Below are 25024 nucleotides of genomic sequence, written 5' to 3'. Positions count from 1 at the left end.
TTTTTTTATCTTTCATCAGCCTTTGACTCCTGGGGTGGGAATCAGTTATGAGATAAAATGCAGCGCCTGTTACAGATGTTTGTGCGGAAACAGGGGTTGAGCAGTGGAAATAGTCTCTTGTGGCCTAAGAAAAAATTTGGGACTGCATAGGAAATAGGAATGTGTTTCAGACTTTTCTGGATAAATGGGTTACATTTTTTTCTCAGCCTCAAAAAAGAAAAGACCTCTATTCAGATGATATACTGAGTTTGTTATCAGGAACCAGGAGTGACCTTAGAAGACTCTTGGTTCTACTCTCTGATCTCTTTCAGAAAAAAAAAGAAAATGACTTCAGATCAATGATTCCAAAACTAAAGTCATTAACCTAGTTGGTAGCTGAAAGTGAAGTCGCTCAGTCGTGTCCGACTCTTCACGACCCCATGGACTGCAGCCTACCAGGCTCCTCCATCCATGGGATTTCCCAGGCAAGAGTACTGGAGTGGGGTGCCATAGCCTTCTCCACGAGTTGGTAGCTGACAGCCCTGTAATCAGCTTTCCTCAAATGCATTGCTGCCTAGGATGCTCCCTTCTGGGACAGAGGATGTGAGATTTACGCCCAGAGACTCTTCAGATCAGGATGGCTAACTGAGCACACGTGGCTACTCCCCAAAGCCCCACCTTCACCTCCAGGATGCTCCCTGGTGGGGTGGAGATTGATTGGGACAGGTGGTAGGAAATAGAGAACTTATGTTCTTTGAAAATCTGAGTAGTAATATGAGTTAACTTTTATTCTAATACAATAACTTTTTAGCAATTTGGTTATGCATGTATTGGTCCTAGCAAAGTAGTGCTCAAAATTCTCCAAGTCAGGCTTCAACAGTATGTGAACTGTGAACTTCTACATGCTCAAGTTGGATTTAGAAAAGGCAGAGGAACCAGATATCAAATTGCCAACATCTGCTGGATCATCAAAAAAGCAAGAGAGTTCCAGAGAAACATCTATTTCTGCTTTATTGACTATGCCAAAGCCTTTGACTGTGTGGATCACAACAAACTGGAAAATTCTTCAAGAGATAGGAATACCAGACCACCTTACCTGCCTCCTGAGAAATCTGTATGCAGATCAGGAAGCAACAGTTAGAACTGGACATAGAAAACAGACTGGTTCCAAATGGGAAAGGAGTATGTCAAGGCTGTATATTGTCACCCTGCTTATTTAAATTATATGCAGAGTGCATCATGAGAAATTCTGGGCTGGATGAAGCACAAGCTGGAATCAAGATTGCTGGGAGAAATATCAATAACCTCAGATATGCAGATGACACCACCCTTATGGCAGAACTAAAGAGCCTCTTGATGAAAGTGAAAGAGGAGAGTGAAAAAGTTGGCTTAAAACTCAACATTCAGAAAACTAAGATCATGGCATCTGGTCCCATCACTTCATGGCAAATAGATGGAGAAATACTGGAAAAAGTGACAGACTTTATTTTGGGGGGTTCCAAAATCACTGCAGATCGCAACTTCAGCCATGAAATTAAAAGACGCTTGCTCCTTGGAAGAAGAGCTATGACCAACCTAGACAGCATATTAAAAATCAGAGATATTACTTTGCCAACAAAGGTCCATCTAGTCAAAGATATGGTTTTTCCAGTAGTCATTTATGAGAGTTGGACTATAAAGAAAGCTGAGCACAGAAGAACTGATGATTTTGAACTGTGGTGTTGGAGAAGACTCTTGAGAGTCCCTTGGACTGCAAAGAGATCGAACCAGTCCATCCTAAAGGAAATCAGTCCTGAATATTCATTGGAAGGACTGATGCTGAAGCTGAAACTCCAGTACTTTGGCCACCTCATGCGAAGAGTTGACTCATTGGAAAAGACTCTGATGCTGGGAGGGACTGAAGGTGGGAGAAGAAAGGGATGACCAAGGATAAGATGTTTGGATGGCATCACCGACTCAACAGACATGAGTTTGGGTGATCTCCAAGAGTTGGTGATGGACAGGAAGGCCTGGCGTGCTATAGTCCATGGGGTTGCAAAGAGTCAGACATGACTGACAATTGAACTGAACTGAACTGAACCGATGCTGGTCCCATGATAGCTTTCTGTTTAAGCAGAATATTCTTCTCAACCACCCTAGGCAATGAATTAGTTGGGAAAAAATGGAGTGAAAGTCTCGTGAAGAAAAAGAAGCCATAAATGTGGAATATATACAGAAGAAACAATTATAATTTAAACTTTATGAATCTTTATGAATTAAACTTTATGAATAAAGTTTAAATCTTTATGAACTAAACTTTATGAATAAAGAAGCCTTGGAAAAGAAAATAGAATTGCTAATAGAGCCACAAAGGCAACACCTGAGAGAAACATGTTGGACAGTAATCTCTCTCCCATTTAGACCTGCAGTAAGGCAGGAGGGCTTTATGCCTTTTGATTTCTCCATCAGTAAAATTGAAAGGATCATGTCCCCATGATCACTTAACAAAATACCAGGGAAATAATTATTTAAGTCTTGTTTAAGGTTTATTGGTAATAAACACAATCCAAACTTAAATTCTGATGGACATATCTGAGGAATGCTATGGATTTTTCTTGCTTAAGATGTTGGGCTCATGGGAGCAATTTCTAAGGAAACATTTTAATGAAAATTTCTTATCTGGAATACAATGATGATAGATTTATCATTTTAAGTAGTCACCTATTTATCTAGATATTTGAGAGTAAATTTTTCTATTTCACTAGAAATAAAAGAATAAAAGTTCTTAGACAAGCAAATAGAACGTAAGCAGAAGAGTGCATTATATTAAATATGAGCCAGACTGTCCCAATGTTGAAACAGATTACTGTATCATGTTGAGATAGACATCATCCAACTGCTGTGTTTTTTAACTTTAGGATTTGGTTCCTGTTAGGTCACCCAGGGGATATCAAGTTCTACAAAGTTTTGTCTTGCCCTGTGATTTACAAATCTGAGACCTTGACTAGAGAGAATTCACAATTGTCTCTAGTGTATTTATAACTTCCTTTGGTTTTCATCCATTTGGCACATCTTAAGTTCCCATTAGGCACTAGGTACTCAGCTAGCAATTGGGCATGCTAATGAAAAGACATCATTTTTTTTTTAACTTTTCTATTGGAGTACAGTAAATTAACAATATGGTGTTCATTTCAGATGTACAGCAAATTAAGTCAGTATACATATAAATGTTTCTATTTTTCAAATTCTTTTCCCAAGTATGTTGTTACATTGAGCAGAATTACCTGTGCTATACAGCACATCCTTGTTGGTTATCTATTTTATATATAGCAGTGTGTACATGTCCATCTCAAACTTGCTAACTAAAACATCACTTCTGTCATTTGAGTGAGAACACATAAATGCAAACCATTCATTACAACTAAGTGTATCTTATTAGGGACACATACATAAAATGTAATGGGAGGATAGGGGAAAGTGCTCCTAAATCAGTCATGTAGATTATGACTAGTTCCTTGGCCACTAATTGTGTATCCTTGGTTTCGCATTTTCAGAAAGAATATGTAGGAATTTTAACAAATCATATTTACCAAGCTCCAGTATGTATGTCTGGAGAAGGCAACAGCACCCCACTCCAGTACTCTTGCCTGGAAAATCCTATGGATGGAGGAGCCTGGTGGGCTGCAGTCCATGGGGTCGCTAGGAATAGGACATGACTGAACGACTTCACTTTCACTTTTCACTTTCATGCATTGGAGAAGGAAATGGCAACCCACTCCAGTGTTCTTGCCTGGAGAATCCCAGGGACAGAGGAGCCTGGTGGGCTGCCATCTATGGGGTCGCACAGAGTCGGACACGACTGAAAAGACTTAGCAGTATGTGTGTGTATATATTTTGTGTGTGTATATATTTTTTAAACCAATCATTCTTAGGATTAGGATTGCACCTTGTGAATCTTTTTCAGCCATCATTGAGAAAAGGTAGCATGAGAGGTCTTGAAAAAACAAGACTCTAGTATCTATGGAGGAACCATTCAGTTGGGCTCACAGCTACTGATGGAGACTGGTAATAGTTTAGTGAACCTGATAACTTCAGGTTATTTTTTCCTGAATAAAAAACCCTGAAGTTATCTGATCCACTTGGCCACAGTTAGTAACCAAGATGTTAACTAATGATTTATAGTGAAGTAACAATGTTTTTCTTTTCTTTGCAAGATATTTACTTTAAAAACTTAGTTCTGCATTTCAACAGAGAGATGAATCTTTGTTCCAGTGTCATAAGAGGATGCCTCTTAAATTGAATCTAATTTATGCCTTATGTTGGAATTCTGGTACTTGAAAGAAAAAAACTCAATGATTAAATTTATTATAAATTTTAACACTTCTTGAGGTAGTAATTATTTTATTTAGGTACTTCCAATTACTATATTTAATTAGATATTTCTGAGCAGATGTTTTTGGTTCTCAGCTAGGCAGATTTTTTAGAATGTACAATATAATGGAAAGACTTTCATAGGCTAAAAAGATAATAAAACTTCTATTCATTGAGTGCACACCAATTAACAGATGTGGTTCTAATAGTGATGAGCATTTCTAGTTTTGGAGCTATCATAAATAGTGATGCTGTAAATATTCTTGTCTCTTGGTACACATGCACATAAATTTTTGTTATGAATGTGATTTCCATATCTTATGATAGGAAAATATTTAGCTCTAGGTAATAGCACCGAACATCTTTCAAAATGATTGCACCAATTTTCCTCCCACTTGTAGCATATGAGAGTTCCAGTTGTGCATTATCCTAACCAATATTTGGTGTTCTCCCAAGTCTGGTGGGTGTCTAGTGGTATCTTATTTTGATCTTAATTTGCACTTCATAATGACTGGTAATGATGAGCATATTTGCATATATTTATAAATCCTCTTTTGTAAAAGGCCCACTTAGATATCCTCTTTTGTAAATTGCCCATTAAAATTTTTAGCATTTTAAAAATTGGGTTATCTTTTTCTTGTGGAAGTTATTTTTATGTGTGAGTCCTGTTTAAGATATCTGTATTGCAATTACCTTTTCCTATGATATGTTTCACATCTTCATTCTTAGTATCATTTCATGAAAAGAAGGTCTTTCTTTTAATTTGATACTATTACTTAGTCTTATTTATGGATATCCTTTTTGTGTTCTGTTTAAGAAATATTTGCCTATACAGGGTTATGAAAACATACAAATATTGGCAGGTTTTATTAAATACTTTGATGTTGTTTCTATTGCCTTTTAGCTTTCATCAATTCTTTTCAAAGGCAGTTGTAAATACGATTGATCTTTTGAGGATGATTTATAATCTCTTTTCCTCTGCTGTTCTGAGATCTTCTGTTTGGTTTTCAGCAGTTTTACCAATAGGTGCTTAGATGTGATTTTATTGGGCTTTATCTAGCTTGGTATTCATGGAGGATCTTGAATCTGTGGCTTGATGATTTTCATCAGTTTTGGAAAATCCTCTATTGTCTATTCAAATATCACTTATGCCCTATTGTCTATATCTTCTCCTGAAACTCTTAATTTCACCTATAATAGATATTTTCCTCTTATAAGCCTGTTACATTTTTCATCTTTGTAAGATTTGAAGATTTAGTCTGGATATTTTTTGTGGTCCAGTCTTTCTCTTCACTATTCCTCTTATTGTTGTTGTGGTTTAGTTGCTAAATTGTATCTCTTTTGCAACCCCATGGACTAGACCCCACCAGGCTCGTCTGTCCACAGGATTTCCCAGGCAAGAATTACTGGAGTGGGTTGCCATTCCCTTCTCCAGGGGATCTTCCTGGACCAGGGATCAAACCCACATCTCCTGCATTGGCAGGCAGACTACCATTGAGCCACCAGGGAAGCCATTCCTCTTATTATTTGTGTCTAATCTGCATTCAGTCTATCTGAGTTCTTAATTTTAGTTATTGCCTTTTTCAGTTCTAAAGTTTCTATAGGATTTAAAACAAAGATTCTGTGTGGATTTCTATTTTTTACCTTATTAATCAGAGTTATTTTATAACCTGTGTCTGGAACTCTTGTAGATCAACTTATTTTTCCCATTTTTCTCTTAGTCTTTGGTCTTTGTCTTCAGAATATGTGTGGCAGTAATTAATCAAATCTCCGACATTGTGATTTGAACATTTTAGGAGTAATTCGAGACTCTAGATGGTGCTTTTGCAGTCTGCTAGACTAGGCAATGGCACCCCAATCCAGTACTCTTGCCTGGAAAATCCTATGGATGGAGGAGCCTGGTGGGCTGCAGTCCATGGAGTCGCTAAGAGTCGGACACGACTGAGCGACTTCACTTTCACTTTTCACTTTCATGCATTAGAGAAGGAAATGGCAACCCACTCCAGTATTCTTGCCTGGAGAATCCCAGGGACGGGGGAGCCTGGTGGGCTGCCGTCTATGGGGTCGCACAGAGTCAGACACGACTGAAGCGACTTAGCAACAGCAGCAGCAGCAGACTAGGAAAGACTACATAATGTTTTGAGCTAATCAAGACTAGGTTTAGTCTTTGTGAGAGCTGATTTACTTTCACTTTATTTATGATTTATTCTGGTTATTCCTGCAATGTAGCACTTCAGCAGTTCCAACTCCCAAACTCTGTGAAATGAATGAAAGTTTCTCAGCCTCTTGGCTGTTGCTTACAAATTGGCAAAGGCCTCAAAGTGGACATGCTGCACAAAACATGGGGTTCACTTCTTAGCATTTATATTCAAATAAGGATCTTGGTCCCTTGAGTCTTGACTGCCTTGATAGTTTTTGGATACTTCTGGTCAATTTTTTAAGATTTTATCCAAATTTTATACTTATTTTCACGGGGAAAGTTGATGTAATATAAATTAGTTTCCTATAATTGGAAGTGGAAATAGCTTGTTGTTATTTGCTCAAGAAGTATTAATATTTTTAGCGCCTACTGTATCCCAGGTACTATTATCCTAGGCACTGGTAAATAATGGGGGTTTTCTTTGTTTTTTTAAGTTATTTATTTATTTTGGCTGCACTGGGCCTTTCTCACTGTGCATGGGCTTTCTCTAGTCATGGCCAGTAGGGCGGTATGCGGGCTTCTCATTGTGGTGGCTTCTCTTGTTTGCGAGCACAGGCTCTAGGGACACAGGCTCAGTAGTTGTGCACATGGGCTTAGCTGCTCTGTGTCATATGGATCTTCCTGCACCAGGGATCAAATACGTGTCCCCTGAGTTGGCAGGCGGATTCTTTTCCACTGTACCATCAGGGAAGTCCAATAATGTTTAAGTGCTATTAAAAGTTACTCTTTTCATGGATCTCAAATTCTAGAGAAGACAGGTAAAATCAAAACAAATAAGGTAATTTCAAGTAGTGATACAGGCTATGAAGGAAATACACAGTGTGATGTATAAAAGAGTGGCTGGTTATAGAGAGAAGGCTGCTTTAGGAGACAGTCATGAGAGTCATCTCCAAAGAGGGGACACTTGAACTGAGATGTGCAAGATGTGAAGGAGACAGCCAAGCGAAAAAGTAGGAAAAGCAGAGGAAACGGGAGGTGAGAGGGGCCCTGAAGTGCACAGGTAAGTGTGACTAGGACTTAGTGAGAAAACGAATCACCTGTGCAAGGTAAAATTGAAGAGGAGGTAATCTAAGTAACAGCTAGCAAACTGTATATAATGGGAGGAGAGAGAATACAAGTAGGAGAACTGAAAATGACTCCTAAGTGTGATTTTATTAACAGCCACTAGTTCTGAAGTGACTTAGCATAGCATAGCATAGTTACCATTTACTGAGTTGAAGAAGACCAGAGGAGGAACTTATTTGGAGAATAGGTGTCAAGAGTCCTGTTGTTGACATGTTAAAGTTGAGGTGCCTGTTAGGCCTCCAAGGCAGAGCATGTACATTTGGGATACTGGCAGGAGGATGATATGAGAGCAGTGCAAATGGATAAGCTCCTCTGAAGAATGAGTGCAGAGAAAGAAGAGAAGCTGCACCAGACCCTGGGTGACAACAGTATTTAGATTCATCAGAAGACTAGGAGCAGTTAGAGACACAGGAGGGAAACCAGCGTCATATAATAGTGTTTCAGTTCTTATGAATGCACTAAAAATTAAGGCCTAAGAAATGTCCCTTGAATTTGATGATGCAGGAAACATTGGTGACTGGCAGGAACAGGCATCTTAAGAGTGGCAGGAATATCCCTGTAATAGAAGCCAGGCTGGAGTTATGCTGAAGAGCAAAGGGGGCCTCCAATTCTAGCAAAAGGAGGACTGAACTGATACGTGACTCATCACTCTCTAAACACACAGCCATGAAAAAAAAACCAAAACTGCCATATACTAATGCAGAGGTGGACCACCAATGACCCAAAGGCCAAATCTGGCTAGTGACCTATTTAGTGTGTTTCAGGAGATAGCAATGTTTGCTACATTAAAAAAAAAAAAAAAAAAACACACACACACACACAGCCATGCTAAATTCAAATAACAAATTGAAATGTAGAGTGGCCTCACAAGAAAGGTACCTCACCTGGTACCTCCCTCCAAAGAAGCAACTGAAAGCTAGAGTTGTATGCAGAGCGGCTGACATCAAGAAGGGGTGGGTACAAGTGGGGCAAGAAGGGTGGGGTCATCTCAGCCAGAAAGAGACCCTAAGCTTAGTAGCTCAGGCTGTGATTCACTCACATTAATAGGAGTGTTGGTCTTATGCACTGGAGGAAATGGGAGCTGAGGTCCATGCATAAAACTGAGATAATGCAGTTGTTGTATTGATGTTTCTACTTTACCCGAGGTAGATTCACTCTTTTCTGGTCTCTTTAGACTTGTAGAGTTGATCTCAGTTGTTAGATCAGGCTGGAATCAGGTTAGGAATCTGTAATGTTGACTGTAGATTATGTGTGTTGAACTTCCCTGTCCATAAAGACTGAGTAATCCTACATCTGAATAAGTAGTAGTGTCCCAGAAATTGAACTCTTTCTGGAACTGAGCTAGGCATTCTCCTGGGAAATAATTGATGGGCCCCCAGTAACTGCTTTTAATTAGAAGCTGATCCTTTAAAAGGAGATGATCAATTTAGCTCAATTGCAAGTAGTACATTAGGTGGAGGAGGGATCATAGGAGGAACTCTGGGAAGCCAATGAAATGATTTAAAGCATCTAGCTCCTTTGGTTTACGTCATAGGTTATCCATAAATTGCCTCTTGCATGAATAATTCTAATTCTCTATTACAACATGTAAATTAAAAAAATTTTAAAGGTAAACAGTAAAAATACTGTCCAAAATATTTTACTGAAGGTCAAGCAAGGCCTGATAAAGAAGCTAAAACTGTACTAGCTAAAACATTATTAAAACTAGTAGCTAATTTCTAAACAAGGATCCCGTAACATGATCATGGTTTCTTCAGATCAGATCAGATCAGTCACTCAGTCATGTCCGACTCTGCAACTCCATGAATCGCAGCACGCCAGGCCTCCCTGTCCATCACCAACTCCCGGAGTTCACTCAGACTCACATCCATCGAGTCAGTGATGCCATCCAGCCATCTCATCCTCTGTTGTCCCCTTCTCCTCCTGCCCCCAATCCCTCCCAGCATCAGAGTCTTTTCCAATGAGTCAACTCTTCGCATGAGGTGGCCAAAGTACTGGAGTTTCAGCTTTAGCATCATTCCTTCCAAAGAAATCCCAGGGCTGATCTCCTTCAGAATGGACTGCTTGGATCTCCTTGCAGTCCAAGGGACTCTCAAGAGTCTTCTCCAACACCACAGTTCAAGAGCATCAATTCTTTGGCACTCAGCTTTCTTCACAGTCCAACTCTCACATCCATACATGACCACAGGAAAAACCATAGCCTTGACTAGACCAACCTTTGTTGGCAAAGTAACGTCTCTGCTTTTGAATATGCTATCTAGGTTGGTCATAACTTTCCTTCCAAGGAGTAAGCGTCTTTTAATTTCATGGCTGCAGTCACCATCTGTAGTGATTTTGGAGCCCAGAAAAATAAAGTCTGACACTGTTTTCACTGTTTCCCCATCTATTTCCCATGAAGTGGTGGGACCGGATGCCATGATCTTCGTTTTCTGAATGTTGAGCTTTAAACCCACTGTTTCACTCTCCACTTTCACTTTCATCAAGAGGCTTTTGAGTTCCTCTTTACTTTCTGCCATAAGGGTGGTGTCATCTGCATATCTGAGGTTATTGATATTTCTTCCGGCAATCTTGATTCCAGCTTGTGCTTCCTCCAGCCCAGCATTTCTCGTGATGTACTCTGCATATAAGTTAAATAAACAGGGTGACAATATATAGCCTTGACAAACTCCTTTTCTTATTTGGAACCAGTCTGTTGTTCCATGTCCAATTCTAACTGTTGCTTCCTGACCTGTATACAAATTTCTCAATACCAGATCAGGTGGTCTGGTATTCCCATCTCTTAAAGAATTTTCCATAGTTTATTGTGATCCACACAGTCAAAGGCTTTGGCATAGTCAATAAAGCAGAAATAGATGTTTTTCTGGAACTCTCTTGCCTCTTCTATGATCCAGCATATGTTGGCAATTTGATCTCTGGTTCCTCTACCTTTTCTAAAACCAGCTTGAACATCAGGAAGTTCATGGTTCACATATTGCTGAAGCCTGGCTTGGAGAATTTTGAGCATTAGAGGTGGCCTAAAACTATTCAACTTTTCTTTTCAAAATGTAAACTGTCTTACTGGGTTTTTTTCTGACTCCAAATGTAATCAGTGTTCATTACAAAAAGGTTAAGTTCTCAAAACAAAAGCCTTTCTCAAATTCCAGCAATTTCAGACTAAGCTAATAACTGTCTTATTTTTACTGAGCAAACTGAGTGATTTCTTCAACTCCACTCTAGAAATAGGTACTTGGTAGATACTTTTTATTGCCTGAGCAAATTTCTTATTACTTGAAATATTTAAAACTCAGTGTATACTTAAGTAATACTTAAACTCCAGTAAGCTTTAAGTGTTTCAGATCTCAGTAGTTCAGATCTTGTCAAGAATAACCACAGATAAAGTTTATGAAGAGAACATAACAAAGCATCTTCTATGAGTATTTTTTCATTCTCAGGCATTATAGTAGGCCAGATCATGATATTTTTCCATCTGGATTTCTGCAGAATGATTGGCTTGTGCTACGAATCTCTACCTAATTCCTTAGAGTTGCCAAATTAATCCTAAATCTATTCTAGTCGAGGACAATTTTTATTACATCACTTTATAATTTAAGAACTTTCAGTGGCTGATTTATTTCTCTAAACAAATCACCCTAGTTTGACATCAGTGGCCCCCGGGCCTTGCTGTTTCTCATGGATTCATTTTCTTCCCATTCATATGTGTTCCAGGCTCACTGCCACCCCTGTGGATATAGCATCAACTACACATCTTCTGGCAACAATTAAAATTCTATGCTGGTCTCATGACCCTAATCAAAACTTACTCACTTTTCACTGACCTCTTATGATTTACATTTTACAGTATGTTCTGTCTTCTATCCACTGGTATATACTTACTGGCTGGTTTGCTGATATCTCTTCTTTAGTTGGAGAAGACTCTTGAGAGTCCCTTGGACTGCAAGGAGATCCAACCAGCCCATCCTAAAGGAGATCAGTCCTGGGTGTTCATTGGAAGGACTGATGTTGAAGCTGAAACTCCAATACTTTGGCCACGTGGTGCAAAGAGCTGACTCATTTGAAAAGACTCTGATGCTGGGAAAGATTGAAAGTGGGAGGAGGAGAAGGGGACGACAGAGGATGAGATGGTTAGATGGCATCACCAACTCAATGAACATGGGTTTGGGTAAACTCCAGGAGTTGGTGATGGACAGGGAGGCCTGGCGTGCTGCGGTTCATGGGGTCGCAAAGAGTCGGACATGACTGAGCGACTGAACTGAACTGAACTTCTGCAGTTATTTCATGACTATTGTATCTCTGTGGCTGGCTTTATGGAGGTATTGTGTGCACCTTGAGCACATCATGAACTAACACTGATCTCTCAGTGTGGAACCCAGACGTCTCTTACGGATCCCTGCAGCACAAAGTTGGTAAAGGCTTTGGTGAAGAGGGAGGGCAAGCAGTGACACCTTCAGGGAAGAATCAGGCCTAATTGTGGAACCTTGCATTTGATCCTAATTATTTAGCATGATATGCTGTAAGTATATAGAACTAAATACTTGTTTCATCTTAGTGTAGTCAACTGGTATACATTAGAAATTAATACTGAGCAGACAAATCAATTAATATGAGTATTTCATATTCTAAAATTGTCAGAATGTGACTACTCCAATTCCATCAATATTATGCTGAAGGAAAATTGTATTCCTGAGCTACTGTCTTTGTGTATAAAAGTTACTTTAGTTAATTTAAGCATTATAATAAGTAGGAATGTTTGATTCATTTAAAGTCTAAAAAAGTCTGAACTATTTAGATTTTGTATGATTTATGCTTCTCCACCACTCTGCAATCTAGGCATATTCTTTACTATACCCCTAGAGAGCTAACCTTCATGTTAATCTACAGATTGTGAGCTGTGTGGGTTCCAGCCTTTCTTTTTCACATTTAGTTTTGCCACTGGACTCGGGGCCTCTGTCCTCACCTGTTATGTAAAGAAGTCAGGTGAAGTTATCACCAAAGCCTCTTCAAGCGTGAGTTTTGCATGATTAATCCGTTGTAGAACATAACTAAAATAAGGGTTCTTCTGTAATTCTTTTGGGGCTTTTATTGTTGCTAGGAATCACGCTGGAAAGATAAAGGCATCACAGCGAATGTGCACGGAAACACCACTGAATTATGTCCATGTTTTGAGATAGAGACTTAAGCACCAAAAAGAGCTAGTAAAGGATGTTTTGTTCAGTTCAGTTCAGTCGCTCAGTCCTGTCCAACTCTTTGCGACCCCATGAATCACAGCACGCCAAGCCTCCCTGTCCATCACCAACTCCCGGAGTTCACTCAGACTCATGTCCATTGAGTAGGTCATGCCATCCAGCCATCTCATCCTCTGTCGTCCCCTTCTCCTCCTGCCCCCAATCCCTCCCAGCATCAGACTCTTTTCCAATGAGTCAACTCTTCGCATGAGGTGGCCAAAGTACTGGACTTTCAGCTTTAGCATCATTCCTTCCAAAGAAATCCCAGGGCTGATATCTTCTAGAATGGACTGGATGGCTCTCCTTGCAGTCCAAGGGACTCTAGAGAGTCTTCTCCACCACCACAGTTCAAAAGCATCAATTCTTCAGCGCTCAGCTTTCTTCACAGTCCAACTCTCACATCCATACATGACCACTGAAAAAACCATAGCCTTGACTAGACGGACCTTTGTTGGCAAAGTAATTTCTCTGCTTTTCAATATGCTATCTAGATTGGTCATAACTTTTCTTCCAAGGAGTAAGCGTCTTTTAATTTCATGGCTGCAATCACCATCTTCAGTGATGTTTTGTTAGTAGTATTTTAAGGAGAAACATGCTTGGAAAATGTTGAGTATTTCTGGATAGAGAAGTACCAGATGGATGTGTCCTTTTAAATGTTTAATGACGTCAAGCACTTTTGCTCCTTTTACTCAGTGTGCACGCTAGTTAGGAAGGGCAGAGTCCCCGACCTAGGCTTGCAGGGTGTGAGGGTCTGAGGTCAAAGTGGATTTGGCTTCTCAGCCTGGACCGGGGCGCCGGAACCCTTAGCTGGGAAGACCTCGGTGAGGCTGCTGCGTTTGTGCACGTGGGCTCCTGTTCTCCCCACAGCCCCACAAGGGACCAACCCCTCTTCTCACCTTGGCAGAGCAGAGTGTTAGCAGCCCTGGTGGCTCGAATCAGGGGGCCAGGCAGTAAAGTGACTTGCTCGTTTATGTTGTCTTTGAAATTTGGGGCTCTCATTCCTGCTGGGGTCGGGGACAGCTGCAGTCCGGATAGTGTATAGAGGGTGGGCGCAAGGGCGGTGGCCGGAGCCGCTAGCCTCACGGCCCAACTCCGCCCTTGCCGCCACCAGCGCCTGAGGACGCGATCCCGGCTGCCCAGGCCGCCCCGCCGGGCGCTGGAGTGCCGCCCGCAGAGGGCGTGCCCTGGAGCCGAGCGCGCCCCTCCGCCGCCACCTGCGGGGCCGGCCAGACGGGTGCTGGGCACAAACCCTTCTGGAGCGCGCGGCGGGCGCGGCGGCGGCGGCGGCGGCGGCGGCAGCGAGAGGAGGAGCCCGGAGCGTGGCCGAAGGGCACCCCGTCCTCCAAACGCTGCCACTTGACTGAGCCGGCCGCTGGCGAGAAGGCGGCGCCACTGCCCGCACAGCTGGACCGCACTTCGCTCCGGGCCGGGCCTCAGCTCCCCCCGCCCTGACGCCCACCCGCCTCGGATGCCTGCTCCCTCCCCGCCGCCAGCCAGACGCCTCAGAGGCGAGCGCCTGCCCGCGGTCCTGTCGTGTAAGTGAACTCCTGGGACGACCTGTCCGTCGGCCTCTGCTCCTCCGTTTTGCCTTTTTGATTTTGAGTGACAGAAATCTGAGTTCCAGGAGGCTTTGATTAAACCGGACCTTTCTGGGCCAGCTGCTTGCTAGAGCCTCGTGTCTCCGGCTCCTAATTAAGAACTTAGCCCCCGCCCCATCCCCCTTGTTCTCAGCCCCCAAATTTAAAGCTTTGTACTAATGAATTGCAGTTTCACCTTCTTCCCTCCTTCTTACCTGAAGAGTGAAGAAGATTTTCAGGTAAAAGATTTGCCTATGAACGTTTAATTTGTATGCCAAGCTGTGAGGCTTGTGCTCCGAATGGCATGTCAAGAGCAAAACGTGAGCTCCCGTTGGAGCTGTGGGAGGCTGAATCTGGAGGTGAATTATATTGCAAATGGGAAATGAAGCAGAGCTGACGGTAAGATCCTTTGACTGTTAGCGAAGGGGTCTGGGAAGCAGAGCGGAACAATTAGAGTTTGTTTCTCTCCTGTGTCCCGTCTGCCCGCTCCCCATCTCTTATGGAAATAGTAAACATTTTCATCAAAGACCCCATCGTTTTCGGATCGGAGATTTACGGTGTTTATCGTAGGGAATATTTTAGTTAAGAATTCAGAGGAATAAAGGGTGTATTTTTATTATGACAGTGTATAAATCACATCAGGATCAACAGTTGAATATACCTTTAATATTTGGATGAGGTAGTTTTCAAATACTTGATACAGATACCTATATAAGTGGGAAATAACTAATGTTTAGGTATTCAGCAGAATAGTCTGTTAAAACCATAACTTCAGTTTTTAACTTCTTTGTTTTGCCATCAAACAAAAATTACTCATTAGGCCCACGGTCTTAAAACAAAAGGATACTTTAAAATCATTGACCAACGTCCGGTCCATTTTAACATTCCCTCTATTGCTCTCCTGACAGACTGGCCACACTCTGCGGGGGGCACTTCAGTGACAGGAAGCTCACTGCGTTGTGAGTGTCCCTCCTTTCTGTTATTGTCAGCAAGGCCTTGTTGACACTGAGCTGACAACTGCTTCCTTGGACCAGCTTCTCATTAATCCTGCTTTTGCCAGTAGCCCTCTAGCTTGTGAAATTATATGTAGAATTTTTCAGCAGAGATCTAAGACTTTAATCCATCTGAAAAAGTTTGTGACCAAAAAATTGTTAAGAAATGGAAAGTCTAAAACGGTTTAGAGTAAGACTTTTGTCTCCTTTACTTGACAGCTTTGGCTTCCTCATCTGTAAAATAGGAATGATAATATACTCTGTCTACCTATAGGGTTTTTGTGAGAATTAAATTAGATAATATTCATAAAGTACCTATCAAAGTTGCCTAGAAGTTAGTAAATGTTTGTTATCGTCACTAAATAATATTCATTTTGTTTCCCCTTACTTAAGACCTTTCTCTGTGCTAAAGATCCTTAGTCCCAAATTGAATTCAAAAATGCAGTCTAGTCTGAACAGTACAGACTGCAAAAAGTTCCTGTCTTCAAACAAAATCATTGGATTTTTAATCAGCTTTTGTAGCAAATACAACAAAGTTGACTAAAAAACTTACCACCACCACTATCCACCCCACCCCCCGCCCCACCCCCCCAACACACACACTTTGCTGTCTAGGTAGGCTTTATTCATTTTTAAATTATGCAATTAATGTCTTGAATATGAACACTTTTTCTCTTATCGTCTATTACTTTAAGTCTCCAATTTCCAGCTTGTTGTTGTTGTTCAGTTATTAAGCCCTGTCTGACTTTTTGGAACCACATGAACTGCAGCACACCAGGCTTCTCTGTCCTTCACCATCTCCCAGAGCTTGCTCAGACTCATGTCCATTGAGTCGGTGATACCATCCAACCGTCTCATCCTCTGTCGCCTCCTTCTCCTCTTGCCCTCAATCTTTCCCAGCATCAGGGTCTTTTCCAATTATGTGTTTTAATCCTGATTGTGGCTTTCATCATATTCATTCTGCCTCTGGTTTTGTGTTACCTGCACATGTGGTGAGTTTGTTCACTAGACATTTATATCACTAATAATACATGGGACAGGTCCTTTTGGCATGTGGCCTCTATAGAAGCCTGCGGCACATAGAAAGATGTGGACTTTTGGATCCTGGTTTTGGAGCCTGGCTACTAGCTTTGTGACCATGAGAAACTTCTTTTCCATATCAATAAATTGAGGTTAGGCATTTCTGCCTTTCAGGTAATTATTAGAACTCAAAGTAATGTGCTGAAAGTGACAACTACAGTACTGGTTGGGAAGATGTATTTGGCCCTCACTAGGTATTGCTGAGACTAATTAATCCACTGAACTTAGCACTGCCCTTCAGATTAAACTCTTCCAGCCCACAGATCAGTCTTCTTCATACAGACATTATGAGAATAGTTTTAATCAAATGCTTTGCTAGAATTAAAGATCCTGCATATTCTCTTACCTATCACAAAAGTTAATGATGTTAGCTTAAAAATGATTGATTCTCAGTAAAGTCCTACTTCTTTGAAACCCTCAGTATTTTTCCTCCTGTTTTCTGATTAAATCTTGAATTTTGCTGGAGATTGGTATTAAATTAACTGGTTTGCCTAGGAATTCTAATTCTTTCCTTCAGTTTTGAATTCTTTTTTAATTAGGGGAGAAAAAGTGTGTTTCAATCTCTAGTCTCTTGAGACTTCCTTCCTTCTCCATGTTTTTCTGAGGTTGTCGGAATATTTTTGTGCTTACATCTGCCAATTCTCTCTGGAATGTGATTCACCAGATTTTGAAGACATGAATTCTTTTAAAGTGACCTCTTCTGCTTGTGCGTTTGTTCTCTCTTAATGAGGTTTCTTCTGTACTTTGCAGCTTAAAGATCATTTGCTTTTAAGAAAGCAAAACAATTGCTGAGCAGTTCTGTTTCCTTTCCCTAATTAGTTAATATACCATCTGCCTTGGATTGGGGATTTCTTTTTTTTATTAAACTGGAGCCTATTTTCCATAGTAAGACTGATACGAACAGAATGGTGGTGGAGAAATATTACATTATCATGTTGAAAGTTTAGGGGGTAATAAATTACTAGTCAATATATGATATAGAAAGAGCTTGTACTTTAAGAATTTATTACTTATAAATTAAGAGCTGTGAAATAAAGGATGTTTCACAAGGGGCTTTGAGGGTAACATAAACGAGTGAAGCTGGATGGGTTCCAGACATAAGAGAGTGACGAGAGTCCTGCAAACTGGAGAGTGAACGCCCAGCTTAGAGCTATTCTAATTCAGAGCTGTTGGAACATTACACTGCTCAAAGGAAACACTGGCTGTGAGTGTGTGGCTTCTGCTCGCTGCAAGTGTCCTGAAAGAGGTAGAACTACATGGAGTTTCACTGTTTTATCCCCAGTATCTAACACTCCGTGAAGCACATGGGTGTTTGATAAGCAGCCAAACTTTAATTAGCATTCATTAAGTGCCTCTAGGGAGAGAACTGTTCTCTGCCAAATAACAAAAGGAGAAGTTGCTCCTGCTCTTGAGGAATGTTTGGTCTCATTTGAGGAGGCAGCACTTATAAATTAATAGTCTGGACACAAGTTCAAGAAGAATTCTGGGTAATGGTCTGAGGAATTCCAGGAGGTCTGCATGAAGGAGATGGCATTTCCTCTGGCGTTAAAGATGGCACAGATTTGGTTTACGCGGGGAAGAGGGAAAGGGTGCTGGAGATACAGGGCAGGTGGTGTTTTTCAACCTAAGAGAAAGTCGGAAGGAGAAAATGAGGATATGTGTGTGTTTGTGGTAAAGATAATATCTTGATGGGGGAGGAAGTGTCCTTGGATTAGTGAGGAATTAAATCCAATAGGTAAAAAGAAGATTTTTTAGAAATGTTTAAATGTACCTCTGCCGTACCTTACCTCCAGCCCCCATCCTGAAATACTGTACCATCAGCTACAGAGACTAGGGTATAATCACTCTATAATCACACTTCTCAGTAGTGTGGTATATGTATCATGAGAACATTATAAAAATTTAAATAGCAAAGCTTTCAGAATTCTTGGTCATTTGACCTAGAGTCCAAGTGGATTTGGATACCATGTTTTTCTCATGTCTCTACCCAAGAATAATGGTTCTTTTAGTTATTCAAAATTATGTGTACTGCTGCCTGGAATTTAATTCCGTGCTTAGCACTTAACACTCATTATTTATGCCTCCTACTTGTTCTAAAATATTTGAGGTGGCTTCACTACATAACATAAGGACGAACTTATTTTGACAATGTAGGGAAGAAAAAAGATCATATACTCTCTTAGGGTCATTGGCTGGGCCTGCAAATCAGAATGGTTAACAGGAGAAAGGAATTAATTGCCTCTGTATGCATGGGAGTTCACAAAAAAACATGTTTCAAGGGGATGGTTAAAATTGCAGACTTACATACCATCTTAACAAAGGATGATAAAGTGTGGAAAGAGGCTAGACTAAAGAAAAGGGCATGACAATGGGTTCTGTGAAGGTGGCTAGGAAATATATGATAAATAGGGTTGTTTGTTCTGCAGAGAAGAATTGTCTCCAGAGTGGCACTCTTCTTGGTCAAGGAGAGTGAGACACCTTTACAAAGGTGCTTTTGCCCTGCTTTTGGACAAAAAGTTGGAGGGCAGAGGCCTAATTGGCTTTGGCTCAAAACAAGGCTTGGGCAGTGTGCATATTTTGGGGTGACAAACTCTAATCCCTCTCAAATTCCTTAATGACAATTGAGATAAATAAAATGTAATGGCTCCGAAAAAAATGTCAGTTAAGATTATTTGATCAATTAAAATGATTACGATTTAGGTATTTTGGACCAGCCTTGATTAGACACTACATATTAAGGTTCAGGCTTGACTAAGGAAAAGTGTTTACCCTCCGTAAATTCATAGATTTGTGAAAGAGACTGACAGACCCACCATCCATCCCACTAGAATGGGATATGCAGTCACAGTGAAATGTAATTCCACAAGGATCAACATTTTACAATTGTTTTGGAGTATATGGCTTCCACCTTTAAGGGAAGTTTTGAGGTTGAGGTATCTGATGTGTTTCTTATGGGTAGATTTTTGTGGAGATTGGAAGAACTGTTCAGGACCAGGAAATGTGAATTACTCAACATAATCTACTCAACAGTCATCTTTCCCTTCCTTTTCACAGTGTTTTCCTCCTTTTTACCTCCTTATCAGTTTAGTAATAATAATAGCAAAATAACTGCTGCATTTCTATGGTACTTTCTGTTTTTCCTTATCACTATTCCCGATGAATTTGGTGCAGGCATTATTACATTTAGTATAAAGATGAGGAAGCAGAGTCTCAAAGAAGAAAAGAAAAATTCCTGTGGTTGCACTGCTAATTAAATTCCTCTACCTTTTTTTAGGCAGAAGTCATGTCAAGAGCTCTCTAGTTAGAATCTATTGGTTTTTCTGACTTTTCTGAGTACAGAATGACACATGTTTGCTGTGCATGAAAAATTTCTCTCCTTAAGCTCATGATGTTCAAAGAAAACTGTGAGAAAAAGATTTTATGCATTGATTTTGAGGGTAAAGTCATTTTGTTTAGTGGAGCCTTTTAGGTTTGCTATTTTGTAATATCAAAGTGTCATTTTTCAAAAGAACTTCGTCTGGGTCTTGGATGAATGACCTGTCTGCACTCAGAGAAGTGAGAAATGGCTCGACAAAAAATTAATTTTACCAAGTCCTAAAATCTGAAACAACTTTCCCCTTCTCCCTATAGGTAAAGCTTTAATAGAAAACACACTTTATACTGTACATAGAAAAAATCCTCAAAGTTGATATGGGCTAGAATGTAAGATTCAAGCATATTTGGGTAAATCATGCTGCTGCTGCTAAGTTGATTCAGTCGTGTCTGACTCTGTGAGACCCCATAGACGGCAGCCCACCAGGCTCCTCTGTCCCTGGGATTCTCCAGGCCAGAATACTGGAGTGGGTTGCCATTTCCTTCTCCAATGCGTGCGTGCATGCTAAGTCGCTTCAGTTGTGTCCGACTCTGTATGACCCCATGGAGAGCAGCCACCAGGCTTCTCTGTCCACAGGATTCTCTAGGCTGGAGTGGGTTGCCATGTCCTTCTCCGAGTAAATCATAGGTGATAAATATTGAGTTTATAGGAGATACAGGAGTTGCTCGGCTCTCTGATGTTCTAATTTATTAGTAAACCCTGAACTTCTGGACCAGTACCATGGAGCACATCTGTCAAATCCCCTCACAAACTCATTCCTGCTTCTGAACCCTGCATTAATTTAACTCTCATCTGATTCTCAGCATCAAAGCTACTTACTCATCTTTTTTTTAAAAAAGAAATTTAGATATACTATATTACTAACTTTTACCTGCTAATTGCGTGCTATCCCCTAAATCTTGATATGTAGTGTAGTGAAGCTGCTCAATTGTGTCCAACTCTTTGCGACCCCATGGGCTGTGGCCTACCAGGCCCCTTCGTCCATGGGATTTTCCAGGCAAGAGTACTGGAGTAGGGTGCCATTTCCTTCTCCAGGGGATCTTCCCAACCCAGGGAATGAACCCAGGTCTCCTGCGTTATAGGCAGACACTTAACCGTCTGAGCTACTAGGGAAGTCACATCTTGTATGGGTTCAGTGCTATTATTATTCTCTCTTCACAAAATGATTGAGTCTTTTATTCACATTAAATCTTGGTTTGAAGCAGCTAAAATGTGTTGCATCAAATTATCAGTTTGACTTTCTTAAAAAAGATATATTTGATGATAAAAAATAATATATGCATTTGAAAAATTGAGAAGCAGAAAAAAATGCAAAGAAGAAATTTAAATTACCTATAATTCCACCATCCAAAGAGAAACACTTGTTGTTTTCTATTTTTTAAAAAATCCTTCATGGAATTGAGTCCATCTTTTAAAATTTTATTTATTTACTGGCTGTGCTGGTCTTTGTTGCTACATGGGCTTTTCTTTAGTTGTGGCAAGTGGGCCCTGCTCTCCAGGTGCAGTGCTCAGGCTTCTCACTGCTGTGGCTTCTTTGTTGTGGAACACAGGCTCTAGGGCACAGGCTCGGCAGTAGTTGTGGCACATGGGCTTAGCTGCCCCACAGCATGTGGGATCTTCCTGGACCAGGAATCCAACCCACATCACCTGCATTGGCAGATGGATTCTCTACCACTGAGCCACCGGGGAAGGCCTGTTTTCTATTCTTTTAAAACCATATATATTTTAAAAATTAGAATCATACATGTATATTATAGTCTTCTGCTTTTAAAAATTAACTATGAATTCTAGAGACTTGGAAGAATCTTCTAATCTCTGCAAATTTTTTATTTATTTTAGACTGTAATATCTTAAATGTTTGGTGTCATTTCTTTAGCTAAATGCTAATTACAGGTAAGATTATATGATATTACAAGGTCGACTTATAACAGTCTTGAAAATATTTTCAACAAATAGAAATATTGTAGGAAATTATTAGTTCAAATAACAAATATGTGAGTGCACAGTCTGTTTTTAAGCAATATTTTTGTTATTTACAGCCTGAGTTTTTTCATTGTTTTGCTATGGATATATAACCATTTGACCAGTAATTTAAAAAATGAACATATGAACATTTTCTCATGTTACTAAATATTTTTAAAGTTATTTTCATATAATGAATTACCCTATAACTTAATTGCTTAAAATGGCAAACATATATTTATTTCACAGTTTCTGTGGATCAGGAATCTGGATACAGCTTAGATGAGTACCTCTGCTTCAAAGTCTCTCAAAATCAAGTTGTCGGTTGGGGCTATAGTCTTATCTGAAGGCTTACCTGGGGGAGAGTTCTTTAGAAGAATAGGTTTATAAAATAAATTGTTCCATAATTAGGCAATTTATTTGAATTAGCATGTCATGAAATGTGAAAGGAAAGCACTGTCATATAGCAAGATCCCTGAAATTAGAATCAAAAGATATGGATGTTAGAACAGGCATTGCATTTGATTTATCATACAGTATCATCAAGGTCACATGCTTCCCAAGGTAGGATAGTTAAGCTGCTTACTTACAGAGTTATACATCAATGTGTTTTGTAAAATGAGGAAAAACAATCCCTTTCTGTTGTATAAATTCACTTATAAGATACCAGGAAAAGAAGAAAAGAGAAAATGCAAGTGAAATAATGCTCAACAGAAATAGTAGAGATAGATGGGTAATTTACTCTGAAAAGCTCCAGATACTTGGTTATCATTTGTAACTCAGGACTATACATACTCTGTTGCTAAGAGTATTGGACTTTTATTTAAAATATCTAAACTTAAATTATTTACATCAATTATGGACGCCCCTCACTGTGCTAGGCATATAAGAGTGAGATACAGAGATGAACAATTACTTATTGCCCATCTTATTTCACAGAGAATTTAAGAAGGCTGTTTGTCTGCCTTCAAGAGTCTAGCACACTTATAAACAAGCAGAATGAGAAAAGTACAGTGACAAAGATAACTATGTTATGGAAACTACCTGATAGAGTACTATCAGGTAGTGAGAAGGCCTTTACACTAGAAGTGTACTTGGGATGGACACTTAAGAATGGGTCTATCTGGAGGATTTCCCTGGCGGTCCAGTGGTTTGGACTCTGTGCTATCACTGCCAAAGGTGCAGGTTCAGTCTGTGGGTGGGGAACTAAGATCCCACAAGCCACAAAAGACCTTTATATAGGAAACTATAAAACACTGATGAAAGAAATCAAAGGTGACACAAATAGATGGAGAAATATACCATGTCCATGGATTGGAAGAATCAATATAGTGAAAATGAGTATACTACCCAAAGCAATCTATAGAGTCAATGCAATCCCTATCAAGCTACCAACGGCATTTTTCACAGAGCTAGAACAAATAATTTCACAATTTGTATGGAAATACAAAAAACCTCGAATAGCCAAAGCAATCTTGAGAAAGAAGAATGGAACTGGAGGAATCAACCTACCTGACTTCAGGCTCTACTACAAAGCCACAGTCATCAAGACAGTATGGTACTGGCACAAAGACAGAAATATAGATCAATGGAACAAAATAGAAAGCCCAGAAATAAATCCACACACCTATGGACACCTTATCTTTGACAAAGGAGGCAAGAATATACAATGGAGAAAAGACAACCTCTTTAACAAGTGGTGCTGGGAAAATTGGTCAGCCACCTGTAAAAGAATGAAACTAGAACACTTTCTAACACCATACACAAAAATAAACTCAAAATGGATTAAAGATCTAAACATAAGACCAGAAACTATAAAAATCCTAGAGGAAAACGCAGGCAAAACACTCTCCGACATAAATCACAGCAGAATCCTCTATACCCACCTCCCAGAGTAATGGAAATAAAAGCAAAAATAAACAAATGGGACCTAATTAAACTTAAATGCTTTTGCACAACGAAGGAAACTATAAGCAAGGTGAAAAGACAGCCTTCAGAATGGGGGGAAAATAATAGCAAATGAAGCAACTGACAAAGAATTAATCTAAAAAATATACAAGCAGCTCCTGCAGCTCAATTCCAGAAAAATAAACGACCCAATTTTTGGCCCCAAAAAATGGGCCAAAGAACTAAATAGACATTTCTCCAAAGAAGACTTACAGATGGCTAACAAACACATGAAAAAGATGCTCAATATCACTCATTATCAGAGAAATGCAAATCAAAACCACAATGAGGTACCATCTCACGCTGGTCAGAATGGCTGCTATCTAAAAGTCTACAAGGATAAATGCTGGAGAGGGTGCATAGAAAAGGAAACCCTCTTAACATTGTTGGTGGGAATGAAAACTAGTACAGCCATTATGGAGAACAGTGTGGAGATTCCTTAAAAAACTGGAAATAGAACTGCCATACAACCCAGCAATCCCACTGCTGGGCATACACACTGAGGAAACCAGAATTGAAAGAGACACATGTACCCCAATGTTCATCACAGCGCTGTTTATAATAGCCAGGACATGGAAGCAACCTAGATGTCCACAGGCAGATGAATGGATAAGAAAGCTGTGGTACATATACACAATGGAATATTACTCAGCTATTAAAAAGAATGCATTTGAATCAGTTCTAATGAGGTGGATGAAACTGGAGCCTATTATAGAGAGTGAAGTAAGTCAGGAAGAAAAACACCAATACAGAATATTAATGCATATCCATGGAATTTAGAAAGATGGTAATGAGGACCCTATATGCAAGATAGCAAAAGAGTCACAGATGTAAAGAACAGACTTTTGGACTCTGTGGGAAATGGCAAGGGTGGGATGATTTGAGAGAATAGCATTGAAACATGTATATTATCATATGTGAAATAGATTGCCAGTCCAGGTTCGATGCATGAGACAGGGTGCTCAGGGCTGGTGCACTGGGATGACCCTAAGGGATGAGATGGGGAGGGAGGTGGAGGGGGGTTCAGGATGGGGAACACATGTACACCCATGGCTGATTCATGTGAATTTATGGCAAAAACCACCACAATATTGTAAAGTAATTAGCCTCCAATTAAAATAAATAAATTAAAAAAAAAGAAAGTTGTGGTACATATACACAATAGAATATTACTCAGCTATTTAAAAGAATGCATTTGAATCAGTTCTAATGAGGTGGATGAAACTGGAACCTATTATACAGAGTGAAGTAAGTCAGAAAGAAAAACACCAATACAG

At 40.0% G+C, this 25024-nt stretch overlaps 2 protein-coding genes across 7 annotated transcripts in view; one reads left to right on the top strand and one right to left on the bottom strand.

Annotated features, from left to right (window-relative positions):
- Positions 1 to 25024, top strand: part of C2H2orf88 (chromosome 2 C2orf88 homolog) — a 79446-nt gene that overhangs the window by 27580 nt on the left and 26842 nt on the right. Inside the window, exon 1 of one of the 6 annotated variants that reach the window (XR_009739469.1) lies at positions 13522 to 14351. The exons of 4 other annotated variants lie outside the window; for them this stretch is intronic. The gene's annotated coding sequence lies outside the window, so the exon portion shown is untranslated. Of the gene's footprint in view, positions 1 to 13521; positions 14352 to 14380; positions 14793 to 25024 lie in introns of those variants that run through there. One more of the 6 variants, XM_061432843.1, reaches the window with a different exon arrangement.
- HIBCH (3-hydroxyisobutyryl-CoA hydrolase) overlaps positions 17773 to 25024 on the bottom strand; it is a 151910-nt gene continuing 144658 nt past the window's right edge. The window contains exons 14-15 of the transcript XR_009739448.1: positions 22156 to 22275; positions 17773 to 18089 (exon numbers count right to left, since the gene is read on the bottom strand). The gene's annotated coding sequence lies outside the window, so the exon portion shown is untranslated. The remainder of the gene's footprint in view (positions 18090 to 22155; positions 22276 to 25024) is intronic.

This window comes from Bos javanicus, chromosome 2, assembly GCF_032452875.1.
Source record: "Bos javanicus breed banteng chromosome 2, ARS-OSU_banteng_1.0, whole genome shotgun sequence".
Lineage (NCBI taxonomy): Eukaryota > Metazoa > Chordata > Mammalia > Artiodactyla > Bovidae > Bos > Bos javanicus.
This window is presented reverse-complemented; position numbering and strand designations above follow the sequence as displayed.